General features: G+C 39.3%; 1 non-coding gene across 1 annotated transcript; it reads right to left on the minus strand.

The window, feature by feature from the left end:
* Positions 1–24,897: 24,897 nt before the first annotated feature.
* Positions 24,898–25,017, minus strand: LOC121139620. Its single transcript, XR_005876530.1, has one exon. It is a non-coding gene; the product is annotated as a small nucleolar RNA SNORA26 (small nucleolar RNA).
* Between the last annotated feature and the right edge of the window lie 2,590 nt (positions 25,018–27,607).

Below are 27,607 nucleotides of genomic sequence, written 5' to 3' on the forward strand. Positions count from 1 at the left end.
GTTCTTTCCCCTTGTCTTGCTGGGGTTCAGACTCAACTGGGTAATCAGGTCTACATGCAAGCACCTGTACCACTGAGCCTTCCCACAAACCCATTTAAGCCAATCTGTGTTGTTCAATTGGAGATTTACGACCATGTTGGAATTATTATTAAGCTGTCTTCAAATTAGAGACTGATGACCATTTACATTTATAGTTTTTATTGAGAAGTGTGTGTGAATTCCTAAAGTTGTGTTGTAGTAGTTTCCTGGTTGACTTTTCTTTCTCCCTTGTCTTAAATGTTTGCGGGCCTACTGACTAAAATGTTTGATTCTTTCCTATTCTACGTTCTTTTTCTTTTTCTTTTTTTTTTTTTTGTTTTCTTTGTTGTTTTGAGACAGGGTTTCTCTGTGTAGCTCTGGCTGCCCTGGAACTAGCTGTGCAGACAAGGCTGGTCTGGAACTCAGAGATCCTCCTGGCTCTGCCTCCCAAGTGTCGGGCTTAAGGCGTGTTCCACCAATGCCTGGCTTTATGTTCATTTCTTCTTATGATCATTATTCTTGGGTTTTATAATTGTGACAGTCTTTCTCATCTTTACATTGTAATCTTTTAAGTATTTTTGTGGTGCTGACTTAAGAGACCAGGAATTGCTTAGTTTGTGCTTATTCTGGAGTCTGTTTATTTCATCCATTTAAAATGTAACAGACAACATTGCTAGATATGCAAAACTTGGCTTGCAGTTATTTACTCTTGAGGCAAGAATTATATCGTCCTGTACTTTCTTGGCCTTTACGCTTCTCCTGAGAGGTCTGATGAAATGCTGACCTTTGCAAGCAAAATAATTTTTCTCTTGCAGTTTTGCATATTCTTTCTTTGGTCTAAATTCTTCGCAGGAGGAGATTTGTTTCTGGTCATATTAGGAGTTCTAGATGTTTCCTGATGACTATAATTTTCCCAAATGTGTGGAGGGGGCTTTCTGCTATAATGACATTGAATGTGTTTTGGGGGCATTGTTTGATGTTTCCTGATACTTTTTCTCCTGCGTGATCTAGTGTGCTGTCCCCTGGATCCATATGGTATGTTGGCCAATGGGTCAAATTTGTTTTGTTTGGCTTTCGCTGAACTTTGTCATTTCCAGAGCTTCTATGAGGAAGGAGAAGTGTTGAGTGGTTTGTAGAATCTCCCTTTGCTGAATCACTTATACAGGTTGTTTAATTTTTAATACTAGTATTGAGTGTCATCCTTAAGCCTGTTTGAGGCTTCTTTTCAGCGTTGGTCTTTTTTAAAACTGTTTTAATTCCTTAATATCTCAACCATTTCAATATCATTTGATTGGTTTTTGTTGACTGAACTTTAATAGCATCCATATTTGCCTTTGCATTTCTGGTGTTTCTAGGCTGAAAATTTGTACATCTGTTGGGATCTGTATCTTTTACATAGGGGTGGTAGTGGAAGACATCTTGTGAAGTCTCAGTCCCCATTGACACTAAGAGGAGAGAAAGCAGATATATTTCAGAAGCTGCCCAGATAATTAAAAGCATAGAAAAATAAAAAACAAAAAACAACACTAGGTGTATCGATGCCTTTTAATACTAGCATTTTAGGGCAGAGACAGGTGGGTCTTTATGAATTCAAGACCAGTCTGGTCTACATATGCAGCTCTAGGACAGCCAGTACTACATAGAGAGGCCCTGTATCAAAGAAAGAAAGAAAGAAAGAAAGAAAGAAAGAAAGAAAGAAAGAAAGAAAGAAAGAAAGAAAGAAAGAAAGAAAGAAAGAAAGAAACAAGCAAAGAAACAAGCAAAGAAAGAGAGAAAGAAACACAACTAACTATGGCAAATGATGTTCCATGCCAAAGGCTCTGTATTATATTATATGGGCATGGGAAATCCTGCAAAGCCGCTGAATTTCTACCACCTGTCTGTTGGATTTGAAAGCATAAAAAGCAGCAGGGCCAAGTGATGTGGAAGTCCTGTGTATATGTCGATAAAGCACTGTTGGCCAATGGGGAAGCAAGATAGGTGGGACTAGGAGCTGAGCAGGACTCTGGAAAGGAGAAACACAGGGAGTCAAGATGTAACCGCCATAGGGGTAAGAAGCCCGGAAACTTTTCTTCGGTAAGAGAAATACTTAGATTGGCAGTTATGGGGTAAATACTTAAGTCAGAGATAGCCAGTAAGAAACAAGCAAGGCCAACAGCTTCATAATTAGTACAGTGTCTTGTGTATTATTTGGGGACTACAACATGGCAGAGCCCAGGCGACTGGCAGGGGTAAAACCAAAGCAGCTGGCAAGGAAATGTCATCTCTTTACTACAGCCAAGGAAGACTTGTTGGCAGGTCGGGACACAGACACTTAAGTGTTCAATCATGCATGGCATGTAAATCTCAGTCCCAGCTATAAGGGTCCTCCATGTCCCTCTGTGGTGGAGCCCACTTTTCTCCCACATAGACTCAAGTGCATGAATCAGTATCCAGCCATGAGCAGTTCTTTGGACCCACTGATTCTCAGAGTGGTTGTAGGCAGAAGTTTCTATCCCACAAGTCGCTCCCAAAGAAGCCACATAGAGGCTTAATATTAATTATAAATATTTGGTCAATAGCTGAGACTTGTTCCTAGCTGCTAACTCTTACGTTTCTGCTAACCCATATTTTTTATCTAGGCTTTGCCATGGGGCTTGGTACCTTTTCTCAGTACAGTATCCATCTTGCTTCTCTCTGCACCTGCTCCCTACTCCTTTGACTGTGTCCTCCTTCTACCTAGCATTCTCTGTTTGGCTCTCCCCCTAACCTTCTCTTACCCAACTGTTGTTGGCCAGCCGGTTTCTTTATTAAACCAGTCACAGTGACATATTCACATAGTGTATGGAATAATCCACAGGTGGTCACTTGGTTGCTGGAAAGAGGAGACCTTTAAGGCTTGTGGATATAAAAACACAGTTGCTACTGCTCTCATTGCAGGTGAAATTTAACCCAATCCTAAAATGACTCACCACCATGGTACCATGAATAAGTTTGTGTAGGGGTTCTTTACCCAGCATCAGTTTGGTGTGTAAATATCAGATTTCCCATTTTAAGCTGTGTTGTAGGTTTTCTTTAGATCTCTATTTGGTATGTGTGGGTGTTTTGTTTGCCTGGATGTCTCTGCACCTTGTGCATTCAGTGCCCTCAGAAGCCAGAAGAGGGCATCGCATCCCATGAAACTGGAGTGAAAGGCAATTGTGAATCACCACATGGGTGCTGGGGCCCAAACGCAGTGAGACCAGTCTCTAAAAGAAAACTTAATCCTCAAATTAATGTGGATTTGGAGATAGAGCCATTGGCAGATCCTCATAATCAGATCATAAGTGTAAAACAATGTGGGCATTAATGACTTTTGAAAGTAAGAGAGACAGGAAGTGGTGAGCTTGACTGGTCACATATGATTCCTTCCCCCTTTCTTATCCATGGTGAGATGCACCAAGACTGTGCTCATCAGATGCAGCCTTTCTGCTTTTTAACTGCCCAGCCTCCGGAACTATGTGCTAGGTAAATTTGTACTTTTGTAAATTACCTGATCTGGGGCATTTTGCTATAGCAACAGAAAATGCACTAAGACAGATGATTAACTGTAAAATTGTTATGTTGCTGTCAGCTTTGTGTCTTAGTTCAAAATATGAAAATCAGTTTATCTTAGTCATTCAAAGAAGTGGACTATGTCCCAGATTCATTTTTGTCTCTCAACTTAAATACAAATAAGTGGCCTTTAGCTCTAAATGCATGTATTGAATTTACAAGTATTTTCATTTGCACAGGGCAGTAATCTCAGAAGCTGAGAATACTTGAGACAAACACAACATAAACAAAAGGTTTATTTAATTTTATCTGTATGTGTGTATGCTTGAGTGAATGTTCCTATAACAGATGTGTTCTGGAGCCTGCAGGGTTAGAGCTCCAGAACTAAAGACAGAGGCATTGCAGACTTCCCATTGGGTGCTGAGAACCATACCCAGGTCATGTGCAAAACCAGTAAGCAGACTTAATGGCTGAATCATCTCTTCAATCCCTTGCTCACTTTTTAAAATTTTATTTCTTTATTATGTATACTGTTCTACCTGAATATTTGCCTGTGCACCAGAATAGGGCATCAGATCTCATTTTAGATGGCTGTGAGCCACCACGTGGTTCCTGGGGTTTGAACTCAGGACCTCTGGAAAAGCAATTATGCTCTTAGTATCTAAGCCATCTCTCCAGTCCCCCACCCTACTCATTTATTTAGAGTTTAGCTCAGTAGATGTTTGTAGGTTAATTCTGCTATATAACCACCAAATTCAAGATTTAGAACATTTTTATCAAACAAATTCTACTCGTTCCCCCATCTTTTACCCTATGGAAACAATGATCCAACCCTGCTATTTGATTCTTCTAGGATTTCATACAGATAGAATACAATAAATATCATTGTATTATTCACAATAATACAATATGTACAATTTATATCCACAGGATAGTATGTATTAGCACTTGATTCTTTTTTATTGTTCATTCCATTGTGTGGGATTTACCAACTAGGTAATATTTAAATTGTTTCTAATTTAATTTCTATTGTGAAAAAATTTTGAATCAAATTTATATAAATACATTCTTTTATCTCTTGGGTAAGTTCTTACAGTTGAAATTATTGATCTGTATCAACTCTTCAACAAACTGATGAACTATTTTCAGAGTGAATCATTTTGCACTCTCGAAATAACGTAAGTTTTAGTTGTTCCGTATCCTTGCCAACGCTTGGTGTTGTGAATCTTGGTTCTTTTAAACATTGGAGGGTATGTGTGGTTACCTCTTTGTGGTGAATGATAGTGATGAACATCTTTTCATACGCAATTCACCTTTCTTCTAGCTTGGTTGCAGTGCACTTCAAGCCTGCTATATGTATCTTATATGTGTTTTCTTTTTCTGAGACAGACTCTAAATCTAGCACAGGCTGGTCTGGAACTAACTGTGTAGCAGTTTGTCCTTGAGATTATGGCATTTCCACTTGAGCCTCCCAAGTGCTGGAATTTCAAGCATGTGCCATCACATCTGCTTCAAATGCTTTTTGGGATCACGGTCTTTTTTTTTTCACCAGCATTTTTTTTTATTTAAATTGGAAACAGGCTTGCTTCACATGTCAATCCTAGCTCCCTCTGCCTCCCCTCCTCCCCCTGACCCCCTTCAGCCCTCCTCCAACCCCTACCCAATCCCAACTACACTCTCCAAGGAGGGTGAGGCCCTTCATGGGGGATCTCCAAAGTCTGTCCTATGATCAAGGCCAGGGCCTAGGCCCTCCCCCATGTGTCCAGGCAGAGACCGCATGCCTCCATGGGCTCCTAAAGTCCATCTGGATGACAAGGATAAATGCTGATCTATTGCTCCAGGCTCCAAAGAATGTCGAGGCATCCTTGCTAACACCCACATTCATGGGGTGTGGATCAGTCCTATACTGGACTCTCAGCTATCATTCTGGGGTCTATGAGCTCCACCATGTTCAGGTCAAGTGTTTCTGTGGTTTTTGCCCACCAAGTCTTAACCTCTTTGCTCATCAATCCTCCCTCTCTGTAGCTGGGTTCCAGGAGTTCAGTCAGTGTTTAGCTATGGGTGTCTGCCTCTGCTTCCTTCAGCCACTAGATAAAGGTTCTAGGATGGTATACAAGGAAGTCGTCAATCACATTATTAGAGAAGGGCATTTAAGGCAGCCTCTCCACTATTGGTTGGATTGCCAGTTGGTGTCATCCTTGTAGGTCTCTGAACATCTCAATGGCTCCTTCTATTATTGTATCTCTAATCCTGCTCTCCTCTATATTTCCCCCAACTCAACTTTCCTGCTCCCCCATGTCCTCCTCTCCCCTCCTCTTCAACCCCTCTCTTTCTCCCAGCTACCTCCCCTCTCCACCCCCCATGTTCCCAATCCCCTCAAAAGATTCTGTCTTGTTCCCCTTCTCTGTGTTACCATGCATATCTCTCTTAGCATCCTCCCTGTTTCCCAGACTCTCTGGCTGTGGGATTGTAGGCTGCCACTCCCCTGTTTCATGCCTAAAATCCATATATGAGTGAGTACATACCATGATTGTCTTTTTGTGACTGGGTTACCTCACTCAGGATGGTTTCTTCTAGTGTCATCCATTTGCCTGTAAATTTCAAGATTCCATTGGTTTTTCCCCCTCTGATAAGTACTCCATTGTGTAAATGAACCACATTTTCTCTATCCACTCTTCTGTTGAGGGGCATCTAGGTTACTTCCAGGTTCTGGCTATTACAAATAATGCTGTTGTGAACATAGTGGAACAGATGTCCTTGTTGTATAAATGTGTATCTTTTGGGTTTGTGCCTAAGAGTGGAATTGCTGGGTCTTGTGGTAGACTGATTCTGAGATCACGGTCTTTTAATTAAATATATGTCTAAAAAATATTTCTTGTCGCCAGGTGGTGGAGGTGCATTACTTTAATCCCAGCACTCAGGAGGAAGAGGAAGGTAAATCTCTGTGAGTTCGAGGCCATCCTGGTCTATAAGAGCTAGTTCCAGGGCAGCCTCCAAAGCCACAGACAAACCCTGTCTGAAAAAAAATACATAAATACATATATCCAATCATCTCTAGTTTGCCCTTTATTCTTAACTGTATTTTAAAACAAAGATGTAACTTATCAAACAACTTACAGTGTGTAAAGTGCTAGCTCTTGGATGAGGTGTGGTAGAAGTAAATACCTCTTGCTTATTTGTTTTTACTGCCCCACACACTTGTGGGCAGTTAATAGTCACCAGTGAAATTTGGACTGACTGGGAAAACACAGATTGTATGACTGCTCTAAATATTAGTAGGAATTGAAATGGATGCAATTTTTATTTCATAGAATCTCATCCTCTAAACACTTTTTCTTTTAGAAGTATTTAATTTTTTTCTTCTGAGAAATTAACTTTCTTAAGAATTCCATAAATGACAAATTAGAATGCAGAAATGACAAAGTAGAAAATGCTTCCAAAGCAAACATTTACACACTGTGACTCTATGCCTCTGGTGTCCCAGATGTCTGTGCCCTCAAAAGAGCAGCTTTCTTTCTGCCATTCCGTTTGCTCTTTGCTTTCAGTTGTCTCTCTTTGGGTTGGTAGGTATTAGTTTTTCTGCTTTAGGAGGTTCTGTTTTGTTTTCAGACAGTGTCACAGACAGGTGTGAAGCCTTGGCTGTTCTGGAACTCACTGTATGGACCAGGCTGGCCTTGAACTATTTCTGTCTTCTAAGTGCTGAGAATAAAGGTGTGTACTGCCTGGCAGGAGCAACTTTCTGTTTCCTTTGTTAATACGAAAAAAATATTGATGTCTTTTATCTCATGATTTTCTTTGAATGTTTTATAAAAACTGTCTAGCCGTCACTGAGATGCTGACTTGAGTTACTAGAATCATTGATTTGAAACTTTCTGAAGGACAAAAAATAGATTATTTCCTTAAGTAGTGCTTCTAACATTTTTCCTTGATGGTGTTACATTGGTTTTAATCACATTTATAGATTAAACAATTATCATTAAAATTATCCTAAGGTTTATGTTATTAAACCTCTAGTTGGTAACTGCTACCATTATGAAAAAAAAATAAAAGGAAAGGACATGACTGCTCCTTGGTATGGTGGAGGAAAAGTTTATTGTAAATAAAAAGGAAAATGTAGGTAGAGGCAGGGACAGGGACATATGGGAGAGTCCACAGTGGTCATGACCACACGGGGGGGGGGGGTCATGACCACACAGGGGGAGGGAACCAGGTGCAGCAGCTAGGGGGCAGAATGTATAAAAGGGGTGGCTACCCAAAATGTCTGCATTACAAAAGGGAAGGGGAGCCTAGGACAGGGGCTGGAGAGATCAAGGTAGAGGGCAGGGTAGCCAGCCAGACCTTGTAACAGGTAGGGTCTGAGAGAACTGGGAGAACCTGGCAGCCAGGGCCACTTTGATATGTAATAGACACTTCAGCCTTTTGTGAAGTGAAGATTTGAAACTTAACAACTTAACGCTACCATTTAGGAGTTTGTACCTTAACTATGTATTTGTTTTCTTGTTCTTTATTTAGATTTTGGTATTAGAGAAGTATTTTATAGCTGAAATTATCTAAAACATTAAGGATCTTTACATTGTTTTTTGGTTTAGTTTGGTTTCTAGGAACAGGGTTTCTCTGTGTCACAGCTCTGGCTGTCCTAGAACTCGCTTTATAGACCAGGATGACAGGTGCACACCCTTAATCCCAACACTCCATGGGCAAATTCAAAGCCAGGCTGGTCAACACAGCAAGAAACAAGACAACCAGGGTTACACACAAAACCCTCAAAGAAATAAAATCGATAAATATATGTAGTTAAAGTGAGAGAGAGAGAGGGAGAAATTATGTAAGAAAGCCAGTCAGTAGGACTGGCAAGATATAGAGGAAAGGGCTCACTGTGTGAGCCTGAGATGTCTGCAGAACCTACTGTAGAAAGATAATCTTCCAGTGGTCCTCTGATCACCATATACCCTGCATGAGAGTGGGCTTGTGTGTGCCTGCTGGTGCACTGTCTCTCTCCCTCTCTCTCTCTCTGACAGACACACATTGTTTTTGAACTGTGAAAAGAAAAATAATGAACTAAGTTAAAATTCTGAAATTCATCATTAGACAATATACCTGCTTTCTTTAAAATATACTACATATTTAAGTTTTAAAGTTTATTACTTATTTTGGGTCATTCATATCTAACTTCAAGAGTAAAGAACATATTTTGTAAAATAATCAAATCAGAAAAACCACAAATGTATTCCCTTTTTATATAATTTATGTGTGCAGATGTTTTGTCTATATGCATGCCTGTGCATTATATGCATGCTGTGCACTACATGCATGCATGTGCACAACATGCATTCCTGGTACACTAGGAGGCAGAAGAGTCCATTGGATTCCCCAGAGTTGAACTGCCATGTGGATGTTGGGAACCAAGCCCATGTCCTCTGTTCTGGAAGAGCAGCCAGTCATAACCACAGAGTCACCATCTCTCCAGTTCCAGACACTTCCATTTTGACCCACTGAATTATTGTTACAGGTGAAAAGAGTAATTTATGGAACCATGTTTATGTCAAACTGGCTGGTTTTATTATTATCAATGTCAAACAAGACTTTAATTCAATCAAAATTTATTTAATTAGATGTATGGTTACTTTTGCATTTGTCTACAACAATGATGAACATATTCCTGGAATAAAGACACGGCATTTGGAGTGTAAGATATACCCAACTATAAGATTACATGTATGAAACTACCATAATTATGGATGAGGTAATCAAAGTAAAATACACTATCCAGAATAAAATAAAATAAAAATAATTTACTCATAAGATTCATAGTTAAATTGTCTTTATTTACAAAATACTATTCCATTACGCAACAATATTTAAGCAACAATATACTCACGTAAGAACAACAGTTACATAAATTTCATCTAAAAAGAAAATGAATGCTGAAGAATCTACCAGGTCTCCTTTCTTTCCTGAGGTCCAGGTGCAGTCTGGAGGTTCAGATGGAGGTTGTTAGGAAGGCAGAATCAAGTCTGGGGCTCTCATTTCTACTTTCAGGATATGGGGTGGGGGGAAGAACCCAGCTCTTGGGGGAAGGTAAGGTGGAAAGCCCCTCGGTTGGTACACATTTCTCCCTGTTGGAAGATATGGGTAAAGGACAGTGGAAGTTAAAACCCTATAGTGCACACTTGTTAAAACACTAGCTCCAGCCCCTATTCTGATATCCAAACTCTCACGCCACAATACTTGATCTCACAAATAAATCTTGACATTGAAAAATTTACTTCTTAACTACATAGGATTAATTAGAACATTACCATCAGTTTCAGATGTGTTTGCCTTATCTTGGCAGGTACACAATACACTCAAGACTCCCTGTAAAACAGCTTTTCAGTGAAGTAAACCTTTCAAAGTTAACATTGCAATCAATGAACGTGACCTGGCATCCTACTAAAACATTTCCTGTAATGCCAAGGAATACTTTAAACCTTCCCTCATAAAACTCATTTCACTCCCTTAGAAGTATAAGAGTAGAGGTGAGGTTTATGAAACACATGATTTATCCCATGAGCCACCTTCCCAGCCCAAGTTTTAATGCTTTAAAAAGCTTACACCAAACTTAGTAGAGATAATAAGAATATTCAACCAATACATATAACTTAGAAATCCAATTTCTAAATATTTTCTTAATCAACAGCAGCAGATGTCAGGATAACAAGAAAAGGTAATAAAACACTATTTTTTTCTTTATTGATAAACACCAGGCTATACTGGAAGATAAACACATGGAGTGTTAACATATATTACAAATCTATGTATCCCCAAGAATCATTTGAAATGAGACAAATGACACAACAGCAATAAAAGTGGTTAAAAGCATTTGAATTTCCAATTAAGTATGAAATCGTGGTCAACAAGTCACTAAAACCAACGAGCCATTACCATGATCTGATTTTCTTTATCATTTAGGACTTGCTCTGCCTGTACTTTGGATTCTTCAAGTGTTGCTTTCTGTTTATTGAGTTCATCAGTTTCTTCTTTCATTACTTCAGCTTTCTGTAAGAGCTGACAGGAAAACAGTAACATGGATGTGAAAGATAACACATGTTTAGATGCATTTATTTAAATGTTTATATGGATCATTAAAAGGTGTTAAAATGTAGGGCTGCTACTTAAAAAGGAACTCACGTGTGGCTCCCTTTTATAAATAACTTTCAAAACAGAAGACGGTGAAATAACAAGTGTGATAATAATAATAAAAATAATATAAGTTTAAATGAACAAATGAGCCAAGGCAGTTGACTGAATGACATTTCCATAGATAGACTACAAATATGTATTACAGGAAACCAAGCAATTATTAACAACAGGAAAATAAAACATTGGGCAACAGAGAATGTACAGTCAAATCAAAAAGACTACTATATAGAGACTCATAATGATGTGATCAGAAATTGTCACACTGCTAGGGTGGGAAGATGGTAAAAGGTAAAAGCTCTTACACAAGAGAAAAGGGACAGTATGTCTTAAACAAGGTGAAAGGAAGGACCAACACCAAGCCATGAGCTGTGCACAGCTGAACTCTCACACCACACACACACGCTACTTCTTTGAGATTCTGGTGTATGCTGAGTATCAGGTGAGACATCCAGCCTCACGGACTGAACAACTACTGGATTCTTGAACTCTGTTGGTAGACTGCCATTGTTGAACTAACTGGACCGCAGCCTAACAATCACTCTAATAAATTTCTTTAGGTAGGTAGAATAGATGTCATCCTGTTAGTTCTGTTCCTCTAGAGAACTCTGACTCACATACCTAATAATAATATGAAAACATAAATGTTCATCAAAAGTGACAGACCAATTAAGTAACTCAACTTACTTCAGCTAGTTTTAACGTAACAGACTTTTATTAATCTTTTAGAGATTGTATCCTTTTGGAAATATCTGTCATCTGAAAAGACAGTATCAGTCAGTAAGTATTTAATAAGTCCCTTTTGCTCCAACACAACATGTATTACTTAGGTACCTTGTTAATTTATTATTAGTAAAATTGAGAGGCCAGATGAACAGGGCTTCTCAGCTTGCTTGCCGTGTGCTCAAAAGAATTTTACAAATCATGTGATAGTAGTATGTCTTCACAAATTCAACGTGTCACAGCCCTTTTCAGGTTCAAGATGAACCCACTAACTCACATTTTAAATAATGTCACACACATCAAAATTTTCTTTATGCAATAATTTAAAGTAAAAAAGACTTATAAATATTATAAGTTAAAATATATATATTCCCTTCACTTTGATTATACAAGCTATATTATTAGTGGCTACTTCCACAGCAAATATACAAATTTTCTACATAAATCTACAAGCAGGCCAAGTGTAGGGGTGCACACATATACTCCAAGCTCTTAGGAGGTACAGGCAGGAAGATCATTAGTTCTATATTCCAAGAGTATCTCAACAAATGAAAATAAAAAAAGAATATGCAAACAACACTTATGATCATATTGTCTAAAAAGTAAACATTTGTTGGGAGATGGTGGCAAAAACCTTTAATCCCAGGAAACAGGAAGCAGAGGCAGGTGGATCTCTATGAGTCTACAGAGTGAGTTTCAGGATAGGCAGGACTATTATACAGAGAAACGCTGTCTCAAATAAACGAAAAAACAAAACAACAAATAAAAAAAGGTAAAAAGATCAGATATGGAAATTTTATTTTCATGGTCTTCTACATTACATTTTTACATACATGAGTTTCTTGTTTTGTTTTACTTTGCTTTGGTTAGATTTATGTTTGGTTGGTTGGTCCTGGAGTTTTATTTATTTTCATTTATTTACATTTCTGAAGATACTGTGTCCTTTCTCTGTCAGGTCAGGATAGCTCAGAAGACTTGCCTCCTCCAACCAAGTGCAAGAACTATAGGTTTTTGTCACTATGGCTGGCTTACATGGAATATTTTCGTCAATATTGTATTAAAATGTAAGATTCTTTTTTAAAGGTTTATTATGTACACAGTGTTCTGCCTGCATGCATACCTACCCGCCAGAAGAGGGCAGCAGACCTCACTATAGATGGTTGAGCTACAATGTAGTTGCTGGGAGTTGAACCCAGGACCTCTGGAAGAGAAGCCAGTGCTCTTAACCTCTGAGCTATATTCCCAGCCCACAAAATGTAAGATTCTTAATTCTCTTGCAATATGCATGAGTCACCAATTCATCGTGTTCCTAATGTTTAGCTCACTCTTCTTCTAGTTGCTTCTCTAAAAGTAGTAGTTCATCTTCAATTTGAGATTTATCTCTTTCTAGATTTTTATAGGTTGCCTAAAATAGAAAGTTAACAAGTCAGACATAAGAATTTTTACTTAGGGTCAAACATCAGATGACTATAATCAAATAAATATATAATTACTTTATACATTTGCTATTTCTCTACTATTAAAATAACAGTAGGTCTAGCAGTAGCCAGCAACAAAGATGACCCCAGAAGGAATTAATAAGGTTGCAGTCCAATAAAACTCTTATATACAAAAACAGAAGACAGCTTGCCAACAGCTATAAAGCATGTTAAAAAGAATGTTACAGGGAAAAAGGACAAGTTAAATTTAATAGAAAAATAAATAAATGAGTAAAAACATAACTAAATTTAAAAATCACGATTATATCCTCATATTCTCCATTGAATGACATTTTGTATTATATGTTTAAAGGAATTAATTATTAGTTTGGTATTTGGATTTTGCATTCTATAATTCACATACCTCTGATATTTGTGATCCTTCAACAAACTTGTTAAAAAGAACAAACCCAAAATGTATTATAGTAGCCTCAAAAATGGTTTACCTATAATCTCCTGAAATTTGACTATTTCATTACAGGACGTCAGCCTTGAATCAAGATAGTCTATTGGTTTGATTTTTTACCAGCAAAGTCAAATCTCAAGCTTTGTAAATCTTGTATTACATTATAGTTTCTGTCCAACTATAATTACTACCCCTAAAGATGGTTCCAATTACTAAAATTGCATAATTTTCTTAGGTATTCATAGTGGCCATATCTTAAGTCATTTTACTCATAATTCACATAATTTTATTGTCATTAGAAGTGAGTGCTTATATTACCTGTAACACCAAGTCTGAATAAATATTTGTCTTTGTTATCCACTAACAACTCTTCTGTCAGTGTGCATGACAAGCAGCTTCTAAAACTCTTTATGTGTTTTTGTGTGTGTGTGTGTATCGTTTGCTTTGTTTTGATTTTGTGAGCCTGTATGTGCCTCTGTATGTGTGTGTATGTGTATGTATGTAGCATTTGTTTTTGTTTTCATTTTATGTACGTGTGTGTGTTCTGAGACAGATTCAGCAATCCTCCATCATTAGCTCTGCCTCCTCTATACCTGTCTAGCTTCCTTTCATTCGAGAAAACTACTAAGCTCCCATTGGAATAGCACTTACAATACAGGCTCGACAAATAACACATAGCAATCACAAAGGGTTCTTGAGGATATTCACAGGTAATAAAGAAAAAAATTAAAGAATTTATTTGGAGTCTAATCTTCTTGTGGGTTCTACAAGGTCATTCTAAATCATAAGGCACAGACTTTCTACTGAGGACAGATGACAGAACTGCCACGCTGGACTAAACACCTAAATCAAAGGTAAAAGGTCTGTATTCTATTTTATCCTGCAGGCTGCTTCTACTTACCATACCGGTTCACAATTCACTTTTTACAACCCTTCTATCTGCAAACAGTATCGAGGCACGTCATCACATCTTAATCTGTGTGCTAAGACAAATCATTGTGTCCTCTGAAACAGGAGGTTTAACTGTCTATCTCTGCTAAACTCTCCATTCAGTGATATCATGTTACTGACTGAAAACTGGACATGATGGAGAGTACAGACAGGGACTGAATATTTATCACCAAGCCACTATTTACAATGTAAACCACTGATCTAATTTTAATTAATGCCTATTACCATGATAAGAAAAAAGATGATATGGTCAGTTTACTTATCTCCTACTATTCTTAAATTTGTGAGAATTCTGTGACTCTTTCCTGGAGTAAACTAAGTGAAAACAAGGAATGGTATTTTAAATGCATCCTTAAGAGTACAGAGTAAAGGAATTCTTTCTATAAATCTGTAGATTCTGATGAACTGATTTTGTGTCTGCCTAAACAAGATAATAACAAGATTTGAAACTGTTTTGCTTTTTAATGTTTTATGTTACCTAAAAATGTCCTGTTGCTCTAACTTATTCTATAAGGTTTAAGATACAGATACATATTTCATATTTCTCTGAAATTGTTCTTTTTGAGAAGGTCACCTATTTTTAATAAGAATCTTTTCCCTAGCTTTTTTCCCTTTTATTTTATTTTATTTTTATATTTTATTTTCCAGTTTAAATTTAGATAAGAAATGAGGTTGCTTCACAAGTCAGTTCCAGGTCCCTCTCCCATTCCCTCCCCTCTTCCCTTGCCCTCCCCCAACCCCCCCCCGTTATCCCCTCATTCCCCCAGGGAGGGTGAGGCCCTCCATGGGGGTGTCCATAGTCTGTCATTTCATATAGGGCAGGGCCTAGAACCTTCCCCAAGAGTTCAGGGTGAGAGTGCACCTCACATTGTTCTATGGGAGTCCAAAGTCCGTGTGTATACTTGGGATGGGTACTGATCTGCTGCCCAAGGCTCAATAGATTCCCTAGGCCTCCTCACTGACACCCAGATTCAGGGGGTCTTGATCAGTCCCATGCTGGCTTCCCAGGCTGATGCCTGGGATTCAAGAGTTAACCTTTGTCTGGTCAGCTGTTTCTGGGGGTTAAACCAGCCCAGTCTTAATCCCTTTGATCATCAGTCCTCCCTCTCTGTTACTGGCTTTCTTGAGTTCAGCTCAGTACTTAACCAAGGGAGTCTGCCTCTTCTTTGATCAGCCACTAAATGAAGTTTCTGTTTCCCAGACTCTCTGGCCATAGGATTGTAGGCTGGCACTCCCCAGATCTATGTCTAAAATCCATATATGAGAGAGTACATGCCATGTTTCTCTTTTTGTGACTGGGTTACCTCACACAGGATGGTTTCTTCTAGTGTCATCCATTTGCCTGCGAATCTCATGATTCCATTATTTTTTTCTGCTGAATAGTACTCCATTGTGTAGATGTACCACATTTTCTCTATCCACCCTTCGGGTGAGGGACATCTGGGTTGCTTCCAAGTTCTGGCTATTACAAATAAAGCTGCTATGAACATAGTGGAACAGACATCTTTGTTATATGAATGGGCATCTTTTGGATATATGCCTAAGAGTGGAGTTGCTGGGTCTTGTGGTAGGTTTATTCCCATTTTTCTGAGGAATCTCCATACTGATTTCCAAAGTGGCTGAACCAGTTGGCACTCCCACCAGCAATGGAGGAGTGTCCCCCTTTCACCACATCCTCTCCAGCATAAATTGTCATTGGTGTTTTTGATTTTAGCCATTCTGACAGGAGTGAGATGGTATCTCAGAGTTGTTTTGATTTGCATTTCCCGGATGGCTAAGGATGTTGAGCACTTTCTCAAGTGCCTCTCAGCCATTTTAGACTCCTCTATTGAAAACTCTCTATTTAGTTCTGCAGCCCACTTTCTAATAGGGTCCTTTGGTGTTTTGGAGACTTGCTTCTTGAGTTCTTTGTAAATTTTGGAGATCAACCCTCTGTCAGATGTGGGATTAGTGAATATTTTTTCCCATTCTGTGGGCTGCCTTTTTGTCTTGCTGACTGTGTCCTTTGCCTTACAGAAGCTTCTCAGTTTCAGTAGGTCCCATTTATTAATTGTTGATCTCACTGTCTGTGCTACTGGTGTTATGTTCAGGAAGCTGTCTCCTGTACCAATTCATTCAAGGGTACCACCCACTTTCTCTTCTAAGAGGTTCAGTGTGGCTGGATTTATGTTGAGGTCTTTGATCCATTTGGACTTAAGTTTTGTGTATGGCAATAAACATGGATCGATCCGCATTCTTCTACATGCCAGTCTCCAATTATGCCAGCACCATTTGTTGAAGATGCTTTCTTTATTCCATTGTACATTTTTAGCTTCTTTGTCAAAGATCAGATGTTCGTACGTGTGTGGGTTAATACCCGGGTTTTCAATTCGATTACATTGGTCTACCTGTCTATTTTTGTGCCAATACCAAGCTGTTTTCAGGACTATAGCTATGTAATAGAGCTTGAGGTCAGGGATGGTGATGCCTCCGGACGTTGCCTTGTTGAACAGGGTTGTTTTGGCTATCCTGGGTCTTTTGTTTTTCCATACAAAATTGATTATTGTTCTTTCAAGGTCTGTGAAGAATTGTGCTGGGATTTTAATGAGGATTGCATTGAATCTGTAGATTGCTTTTGGCAGGATTGCCATTTTTACTACATTGATCCTACCTATCCAAGAGCATGGGAGATCTTTCCATTTTCTGAGGGCTTCTTTAATTTCTTTCTTTAAAGATTCAAAGTTCTTACGATACAGGTCTTTCACTTGTTTGGTTAGCATTACCCCAAGGTATTTTATGTTGTTTGTGGCAATTGTAAAGGGTGATGTTTCTCTGATTTCTTTTTCAGCCCTTTTATCATCTGTATATAGTAGGGCTACTGATTTTCTTGAGTTGATCTTATAGCCTGCCACTTTGCTGAAGGTGTTAATCAGCTGTAAGAGTTCCCTGGTAGAGTTCTTTGGGTCATTGATGTAAACTATCATATCATCTGCAAACAGTGAAAGTTTGACCTCTTCCTTCCCAATTTGTATCCCTTTGATCCCCCTTTGTTGTCGTATGGCAATAGCTAGAACTTCAAGTACCATGTTGAAAAGGTATGGAGAGAGTGGACAGCCTTGTTTGTTCCTGATTTTAGAGGAACTGTGTTGAGTTTCTGTCCATTTAGTTTAATGTTGGCTGCTGGTTTACTGTATATAGCTTTTATTATGTTTAAGTATGTCCCTGTTATCCCAGATCTCTCCAAGACCTTTATCATGAAGGGGTGTTGGATTTTGTCAAAGGCTTTTTCAGCATCTAGTGAGATGATCATGTGATTTTTTGTTTTTCAGCTTGTTTATATGGTGGATTACGTTGATGGATTTTCGTTTGTTGAACCATCCCTGCATCCCTGGGATGAAACCTACTTGATCGTGGTGAATGATTGTTTTGATGTGTTCTTGGACCCGATTTGCCAGTATTTTATTGAGTATTTTTGCATCAATGTTCATGAGGGATATTGGTCTGAAGTTCTCTTTCTTAGTTGTCTCTTTGTGTGGCTTGGGGATCAAGGTTATTGAAGCCTCATAGAATGAGTTTGGCAAAGACCCTTCTGCTTCTATTGTGTGGAACACTTTGAGAAGAATTGGTATAAGCTGTTCTTTGAATTTCTGATAGAATTCTGCACTGAGGCCATCTGGACCTGGACTTTTATTGGTTGGGAGACTTTTGATGACAGCTTCTATTTCCATAGGGGTTATAGGTCTATTTAAGTTGCTGATCTGTTCTTGATTTAGTTTTGGCAAATGATAGCTGTCCAGGAAGTCATCCATTTCCTTTAAATTTTCGAATTTTGTGGAGTACAGGTTTTCAAAGTATGACCTAATGATTCTCTGGATTTCCTCAGAGTCTGTTGTTATGTCCCCCTTTTCATTTCTGATTTTGTTAATTTGCGTGTTCACTCTCTGCTGTTTGGTAAGTTTGGACAAAGGTTTGTCTATCTTGTTGATTTTCTCAAAGAACCAACTCTTCGTTGCATTGATTCTTTGTATTGTTTTCCTGGTTTCTACTTTATTGATTTCAGCCCTCAATTTGATTATTTCCTGGCGTCTACTCCTCCTGGGGGAGTTTGCTTCTTTGTGTTCTAGAGCTTTCAGCTGTGATGTTAATTCTCTGGTATAACTGTTCTCCTGTTTCTTCATGTGAGCACTTAGTGCTATGAACTTCCCCCATAGCACTGCTTTCAAAGTGTCCCATAGGTTTGGGTATGTTGTGTCTTCATTCTCATTGAATTCGAGGAAGTCTTTAATTTCTTTTTTTATTTCCTCTTTGACCCAGGGATGGTGCAGTTGAGCATTATTCAATTTCCATGAGTTTGTAGGTTTTCTGCAATTTGTGTTGTTGTTGAATTCTAATTTTAAAGCATGGTGGTCTGATAAGATGCATGGAGTTATTCCAATTTTTTTGTAGCTGCTGAGGTTTGATATGTTGCCAAGTATGTGGTCGATTTTTGAGAAGGTTCCATGTGGTGGTTAGAAGAAGGTATATTCTTTTTTATGTGGATGAAATGTTCTATAGATATCTGTTAATCCCAGTTGGGTCATTACTTCTATTAGACCCTTTGCTTCTTTGTTGAGTTTCTGTCTGGTATTCCTGTCTAGTGGTGGAAGTGGTGTGTTGAAATCTCCCACTATAACTGTGTGTGGCTTTAGATGAGATTTAAGTTCTAATAATGTTTCTTTAACGAATGTGGATGCCTTTGTATTTGGGGCATAGATGTTCAGGATAGACACTTCATCTTGGTGGGTTTCACCTGTGATGAGTATGTAATGACCTCCTTCATCTCTTTTGATTGATTTTATTTTAAAGTCTAGTTTGTTAGTTATTAGGATTGCTACCCCTGCTTGTTTCTTGGGTCCATTTGATTGAAAAAAAATTTCCCAACCTTTAACTCTCAGGTAATGTCTGTCTTTGAGGGTGAGGTGTGTTTCTTGTATGCAGCAGAAGGAAGGGTTCTGTCTTCGAATCCATTCTGATAGTCTGTGTCTTTTTATGGGTGAGTTAAGGCCATTAATATTGAGAGATATTAATGTCCATTGATTGCTCATCCTTCTTCGATTTGCGATGGTTGTTGTTGGTGGAATTATGGGTGGAATTTCACCCCTTTGTTCTTTTGGCTGTTGGTAGAGAGGGATTCTCTAATGCTTATGTTTTTCTGGTTGTAGTTAGCTTCCTTGGGTTGGAGTTTTCCTTCCAAAATTTTCTGTAGGGCTGGGTTAGTGGACACATATTGCTTGAATCTAGTTTTGTCATGGAATATCTTGTTTTCTCCGTCTATAGTGATTGAGAGCTTTGCCGGGTATAGTAGTCTGGGCTGGCATCCATGGTCTCTTAGTGTAGGTAGAATATCTATCCAGGACCTTCTGGCTTTCAGAGTTTCCATGGAGAAATCAGGTGTAATTCTGATAGGTCTGCCTTTATATGTTACTTGACCTTTTTCCTTAGCTGCTCTTAATATTCTTTCTTTATTCTGTATGTTTGGGGTCTTGATTATTATGTGGCAAGGGTTTTTTTGTGGTCCACTCTATTTGGTGTTCTGTAGGCTTCTTGTGCCTTCATTGGCATGTCTTTCTTAAGGTTGGGAAAGTTTTCTTCTATGATTTTGTTGAATATGCCCTCTGCCCCTTTGAGGTGGATTTCTTCTCCTTCTTCTATACCTATTATTCTTAGGTTTGGTCTTTTCATGGTGTCCCATATTTCCTGGATGTTTTGTGTTAAGGATTTGTTGGATTTAAGGTTTTCTTTGGTTGATAAATCCATTTCTCCTAGTGTATCTTCAACACTTGAGATTCTCTCTTCCATCTCTTCTATTCTGTTGGTAATACTTGTATTGGTAGTGCCCGACTGTTTGTCCAGCTTTTCTATTTTTTGCCTTTCTTCAGATTGTGTTTTTTTAATGTCTCTATTTCAGTTTTCAACCCTTGCAGTGTTTGCATTGCTTCTTGCAATTTTCTGTTTATCTTTTCGTCCGTTTGTTGCCTTTTATGAATTTTTTGGTTTGTTCTTTCTTCCATTTCTTGCATTTTTTTGGTTTGCTTTTTGTTCCATTTCTCGCATTTTGTGCTTTGCTTCTTCTCCCATTTCCTGCATTTTTTGGTTTGTTTCTTCTTCCATTTTTTTTCATTTCTTGCTTTGTTTTTTCTACCATTTCTTGCATTTTTTGCTTTGTTTCTTCTTCCATTTCCTGCCTTTTTTGGTATGTTTCTTCTTCCAATTCTTGCATTTTTTGCTTTGTTTTTTCTTCCATTTCTTGCATTTTTTGCTTCATTTCTTCTTCCATTTCCTGCCTTTTTTGGTTTGTTTTTTCTTCCAATTCTTGCATTTTTTGCTTTGTTTTTTCTTCCATTTCTTGCATTTTTTGGTTTGTTTTTTCTTCCATTTCTTTGAGGGATTTTCCTATATCCTCTTTTAGGGCCTCTATAATTTTCATGAAAGTGCTTTTAAGGTCGTTCTCTTCTGCTTCGTTCACATTAGAATGTTGGGGTCTTGCTGGTGTGGAGTCTCTAGAATCTGGCAGTGTCATATTTGTTTTTCTGTTGCTGACTGTGTTTTTGTATTGTCTCTTTCCCATCTCTTCTTCTAGTGGGTGCAGAAAGAGCCCCCTACTGGTCTGGGGACCAGAGTTCCCTTTTGGTGGGTGCTAGCAAGTCCAATAATCTGGTGGTTCTTCTATTCCTTGTCCAAATGCTGGTCCCGTGGGTGGAGAAGAAGAACAGGAATCTGGGGCGCTTAGCCTCCTACCTGGTCCCCTGGACCCTAACTGGGTCCTGTTGTACCTGATCTGGAACAGCTACTCCCCTGATCTCCCTGCCTCCTCTGGTTTCCTGGTCTCGTTGGTGGGAGAGAAGATCTGGAGTCTGGGGTGCTAGGCTCCCGCCGGGATTGGGAGCTCTGTGTAGTTCCCAGGTGATCTGCAGGCACTGGAACACAGGCTGGGAAGCCGGCCTGTTTACCTGATGCTGCCGGAGGAACAGCTGCTTCCCTGGACTCCCAGCCTCCTCTCGTTTCCTGGTCTCGTTGGTGGGAGAGAAGATCTGGAGTCTGGGGTGCTTGGCTCCCGCCGGGATTGGGAGCTCTGTGCAGTTCCCAGGCAATCTGCAGGCTCTGGAACACAGGCCGGGAAGCCGGCCTGTTTACCTGATGCTGCTGGAGGAACAGCTGCTTCCCTGGACTCCCAGCCTCCTCTCCTTCCCTAGCTTTTAAATCATACTATTTTTTACCTCCAAACTCTGTGCTTCTGTTGCCACCTTGTCAAAGTTGGCCTCCTTTAAAGATGACTCTAAGCCTTCAAACTGAATGAAACAAGGCAACACATGAGTAAAAACTACAAATTTTGTCTCAAATTGAATCTAAATAGATGCCAAAGCAGCAAACAGAATCTATCTCCACATAGGCAAAATTGCCTTCGATTTTCTGAGCGTTGCTTTGCAATCTCACTGCTGTGCTGAGCAAAGCCAGGATCACAAACACCACAACCACCAGCCTGGGCAACATATGGCAGAACTTTACCCTTGTGACTAGCAAAGGTGTTCCAAATCTGCTGAAGGGGAAAAGTCTAACAGCAAGAGTGACTAAAGCTTATCCAAAGAAGTGAGTCATCTATTATCCCCTGAACAAATCAACAGCTTCTCCAGTCTATCAATAGAGCAATGTGTATTAATTGGCTATCAGACATTTACACGATGTGTCAAATAAGGCAAGTAAGGAAGATAAAATCTTGAAGTTCAAGACCTGTAAGGAAGACAAAACCTGTGAGTTTGACACCAGCCTGTTCTACAGAACAAGTTCCAGGATAGCCAGGGGTACACAGAGAAACCCTGTATCTTAGGTCTCAGCACCTCAGAATGTGTATTATTTGGGCACAAAGCCTTTAAAAATAACTAGGTTAACATAAGATGATGGGGGAAGTCCTTTTATGTATATGTTGTCCTAGTGGTTGATAAATATAGCACTGTTGGCTAATACGGAAGCTATATAGATGGGACTAGGAGTTGAGGAGGATTCTGGGAAATGAAGTCAAGGGTAGAGAGTTGCCATGTGATCCCGGGAAGAGAGGATGCATGAGGCTGCATCCTCAGTAAGATAGAACTTATAAAAATATATACTAGTAATTATGGGTTAATAATTAAGTCAGAGAGAGGTAGCCTTCAAGTTACCATAGCAAATGGCCAACAGCTTCATAAATAATATAGTGTCTCCTGTGTTATTTTGGGGCTGAGAAAGCCATAGGACCCAGGTGAGTGGCAGGAAGAATGCACGATACAATAAGGCAGTGAAGACAACCCTAACCTAATATGACTGGTATCCTAAGATAAGAGCATTGGGATGGAGTGAGACATATCATGCAGACTCTGCTATCTTCAAGTCAAGGGACAGGACACAGAGGAAGCAAAGTCTGCCTACATATCCATGGACTCCTTTCTAGAACTATAAGGAAATTCACTCCTGCTGCTAAAGTGGCATTTTGTCACAGCAGCCCTAGCAAGCTAATACAAAGTGCAAATGAAAACCGTGAATAAAGTCTCTATACAGTAACAAGCAAAAGTTCCATTACATCCTGGATAAGGGAAAATCTCAAGGCACATTGCACCACATTAAAATTGTAATTCTAAACCTCCACCTTCTAAGACACCAAACAAAACAGAAATATAAGCCACAGAGTAGAAGATATTCGCAATCCATATTTCTGACAGAAGTCTTATATATAATATAGAAAATATTAAAACAAAAACCCTACTTCTATATGACATAAAGGAAAAAGATTATGAGTGCAATTGAAAGGGTGGAAATGGGCCAGCCAGATGGCTCGGTAGTTAAGGAGCTTGCTGCAAAGACTGATAACCTGAGTTCAATCCCAGGAACCAGTCCTCCACATCCTATGATCACCACACAAATGCCTTCTTGGTACATACGCACTCTCACACAGACACAAATAGACACATACAATAATAATAAAGTCATGTTTTAAGGTGAAAAAGCCCTAAAGGCAATTTCACAATATCCAAATGAGGAATGAGCAAATCAAGGGGCTCCCTCTCATTAGTCAGGGAAGACAAACACCATACATCACCAGGGTGGCTGCAAAGAGAATGGCTAAGTGATGAAGGTGAGGAGCAGGGAGCTCTGCTCTGACACAGCTCTGATGACACGGAATCATCCGTGGAGAACCAGTAAGTGCCACACTACGATGGATGTTATTTTCAAACAAGTCTTACCTCCTTTTGAGCAAGGCTCACTTGTTCTAGTAGTTTATCTTTCTCTTTCATCAGAAAAGTCAACAGTCATTTTTCCCTCTTACTGGGAAAGCAAAAGAAAGATTATTATGACTAAAATGTGATCAGCTTTAAAATTATATACAACCACAGATCTAAAACCTAAATGACCACTTACCAACATATAATCAGCTTTGAATCTGAAACAAATTTTTTAACTAAATTACATTAAAACAAATATACCTTCAAGTAAATCCATATCATGTCTGCTCCTAGCTGTAAGGTAATAACTTTCTTATGGACTTAGTTCAATGAATTACCCAAAAGCATTCTATTTCCAATGGAAAAATGCTACATAGTAATATTGAAGATTTACACTGTGTGTTACCATATTAAAGGTTCTGAAACAACCTCATTCTAAAGAGACCTGCTTAACCACTTCAGCTCACAATGAAGAAGGGATAAATCCACCCTTGAGAGCACTGTAAAGCTGTGTTACTTTGCCTGCCTAAAACACCTGAATTGTCTAATAAAGAGTGAACAGGCCAATAGCTAGGCAGGAGAAAGGACAGACAGAGCTGGCATGCAGAGAGAATAACTAGGAAGAGAAACCTAGAGAAGATCGAGTGAGAAACAAAAAGAACAGGAGGACACCAGGGGTGAGCCATGGACTAATAAGTAAAGAAAAATATATAGAATGAAGAAAGGGAAAAAGCACAGTGAGAAAACATAATCAAAGAGAAACAGAACAATTTGAGCTAGAAAAGCTGTCTAGAAAAAAAACTGAGCTATATCCAAACATTCGTAAGAATGAATCTCCATGTCCATGTATTTATTTGGGAGCTGAGTAGGGTACCCACCAAAATACATTTTAAAAAAGCCAATTACAACAGCTTATCAATGACCTGGGTTGGTTTTACCCTGACTTTAAGTTAATGATTTATCTATATACACTGGGTTTGACAAAACATTTCCCTGCAGAGGAAAAACAGATCTGCAGCTTAGAGGCGGGAAAGGGGGAGTGGTCAGAAGAAACCGACCGTCCTTTAGATTTGGGATTTAAATCCTTCCCTCCTGTCTCTTATCTTGAGTTAAAATAATGCAGTTTGAGCTCAAAAAGAAAATGCTCTTTGAAAAACATCCCTAGGAATGATGAGCTTGACTCTTTCAGGCATCAACACACACCCTCTAGAATCTCCAGAGCAGTCTTCTCCTTGGGGGTCTGACAAAATGAACAACAAAGCCTTTGATCTTTACTCTCAACGAAATCTGTTTTTAGCTAGATCACCCAAATGTCCCTTCCAAGCTGCTATCTACACTTTATTTACTTCTACCAAATAAACTCATGCAATATTATGTTCTTTTTCTTTTTTAATCACTGTATCGTTATTTTCCTTTTTACATCTGTGACTCCAGATAGGACATAAAGAGGAGGTGGACAGCCTATACTCTGGGGTTGATGGAGAGTTCCTTTACCCTCGGTGTTAGCCTCTTAAGGTACAGCACCAACCTTAAAGAGCACAGAAAAGGGTGAAAAATCTTTCATCCTGATCCTTTCTCTCCGTTCCTCACTTGGGTCTGAGACACAAAAGTGTGGCATCATATTGCTAGGCAATGATAAAAAGGACTTGCCTCCAGGATCACAAGGACAGAGATTCAGTAAAGTCAACTATTTCCATCATCTCTCCCCAAAGACCATTAATGTATAACCAGGCCCTCCACATTCCTTCTGAATGTTCTTCCACACCTCGCAGAGTAAGGCCTGCAGGTGATTGTGTGTTTTAACTCTTCCTGAGTTCATCCTCCCTCAGTGGCTTATTCAAATCTTTATCACAAGGTCACAGATACTAACTGATCATAAACAAGTGGATTGACTACTCTGATATCAGATAAAAAAAGACTTTTAGACAAAAACTGTTACTGGAAACAAACACATGATGGCAAACGCTACCTCAGTCTAGAAGACATAGGGTTTTACCCAACAAGAGAGGCTCACAATGAAATAAATCTAGTGAAGTAAAGGAAAAAGCAGACCGTTCATCAACAGAAGTTAGGTATTACAAGATCTCACCTTCAGTGTGTCAGCATGAAGAGCGAACACTGGAACAACACAACAAACCAGTTAGGCTAACATACTAATAAAATACTACACAACAACAGGAGAAAGACATTCATTCTCAGATGTACACAGAAGATTCCTCAGAACAAATCTATGCATGAAGCTAAAATAAACAATGTGTTTTAAAATAATCAAATCACAGGACTCAGTCCAGAGAAATGGTTCAGCAACTGAGCACATTTGCTGCTCTTGCAGAGGACCAGAGTTCAGTTCCCAGAATCCATGTCAGACAGTCCTTAACCACCTGCCCATAAATCCAGCTCTGGGAGTTCTGTTGCCCTCTTCTGGCCTCCTCAGACATTGAACCCTCATACACTCCCACCCACCCTCCAACACAAACACACACACATACACACACGCGCACACACACACACACACATACACATATACACACATACACACAAACACATATGATTTAACATAGTAAACATTCATTTGAAAAATTCAAATCCTGAGAAGCATGTTCTCTGGTAACAGTGACTTTAAATTATCCCTCAAAAACCAGGAAGGGCTGGAAAGGTGGCTCAGGAGTTAAGAGCATTTGTCATTCTTGAAAACAGATGACCCACATTTGGTTCCCAGCATTCACATGGTGGCTCACCACTATCCATGACTCCAGTTCCAGAGGAACATGGCACCCTAGTCTGGAATCTTCAGGGACTGAAAACGTGTGGAACACAGACATACATGCAAGAGCAAAACACCCATGCACACAAAATAGATTTTTTTGTAATAAAAATAAAATACTTTCAGATAAGTTGAAAAATGCAACACAAAACTTATAGAAGGCAACAAATTTCATGTGTAACAGGGAAATTTAAACTTGTAAAAGCCTTTTTTAAAAAGTTATGGGTGAGGAGGAGCTGGAGAGATAGATCAGTGATTAAGAACACTAGCTGGTCTTACAGAGAAACTGAGTTCAATTCCCTGAAACTACATGGTGGCTCACAACCATCTGTAAAGAGATCTGGTGCCCTCTTCTGCCTGTAGAGATATAGGTTGACAGAACAAGGTATATATGATAAATAAATCTAAATAAAAATAAAACATTATTGGGCCAGGAAGATGGCTCAGCAGGTAAGAACTTTGCCACCAAGCCTGATGACCTGATTTTGACCCCCATAATGCACATGGTAGAAGGAAAACACAGACTGTTGGGTCTTTGAATTCCCCCCTACACACACACACACACACAGAGAGAGAGAGAGAGAGAGAGAGAGAGAGAGAGAGAGAGAGAGAGAGAGAGAGACATGAATATAAAATTTTCAATTTAAAAAATCAATGTCATATACAAACAAAATCTCAACATATACCAATAAAATATTTAAGGAAATCAAACCAAACACCTTCTAATCATCAAGAGACTGCAAACTAGGATGACATTTCTCAATCTGACAAACAGCACCAATATAAGACCCACAGCTAACACCAACCTGAAGGTGAGACAAGGACTGTTCCCCTAAGACCAGCCACACATCCACACAGCCCACTGACCACAAAATCCTGCCAAGTCTGCAAAATCTCTCCACGCCACTCATTCCCAACCTTATCAGAACCAAGTGTTGGCAACTTCTAGGCGCCTGTGTGTTTTATGTCTGCTGCATGAGCATGCACAGAGAAGTCAGAAGTTGATGTGGCAAGTCTTCCTCCTCCACCTTAACTTTTCTGAGACAGGGTCTCTCACTGAATCTAGAGCTCACACATTCTTTGCCAGGCTGATGACCAATGACCCTGGGATTCCTCTACAAACACCTCCGCCCAGCATTCACATTGCCTTAGAGGACTCCAACTCCAGATCATGACTGCATGGCAAGTTCTTTCCCCACTGAGCCATCTCCCTAGGTCCTAACTGCTGATTAGGCAATAGGCTTCTACTGTGAATTAATCTTGTGTGTCATCTCCCTAAAAAGCCAGGCAGGGATGCTGGGCCCCACCCTTCCTATGGTTTACAGAGTGAGTTCCAGGACAGCAAGGACTACACGGAGAAACCTAG

Source organism: Mesocricetus auratus, unplaced genomic scaffold (assembly GCF_017639785.1).
Source record: "Mesocricetus auratus isolate SY011 unplaced genomic scaffold, BCM_Maur_2.0 Super-Scaffold_15014, whole genome shotgun sequence".
NCBI classification, from domain to species: Eukaryota; Metazoa; Chordata; class Mammalia; order Rodentia; family Cricetidae; genus Mesocricetus; species Mesocricetus auratus.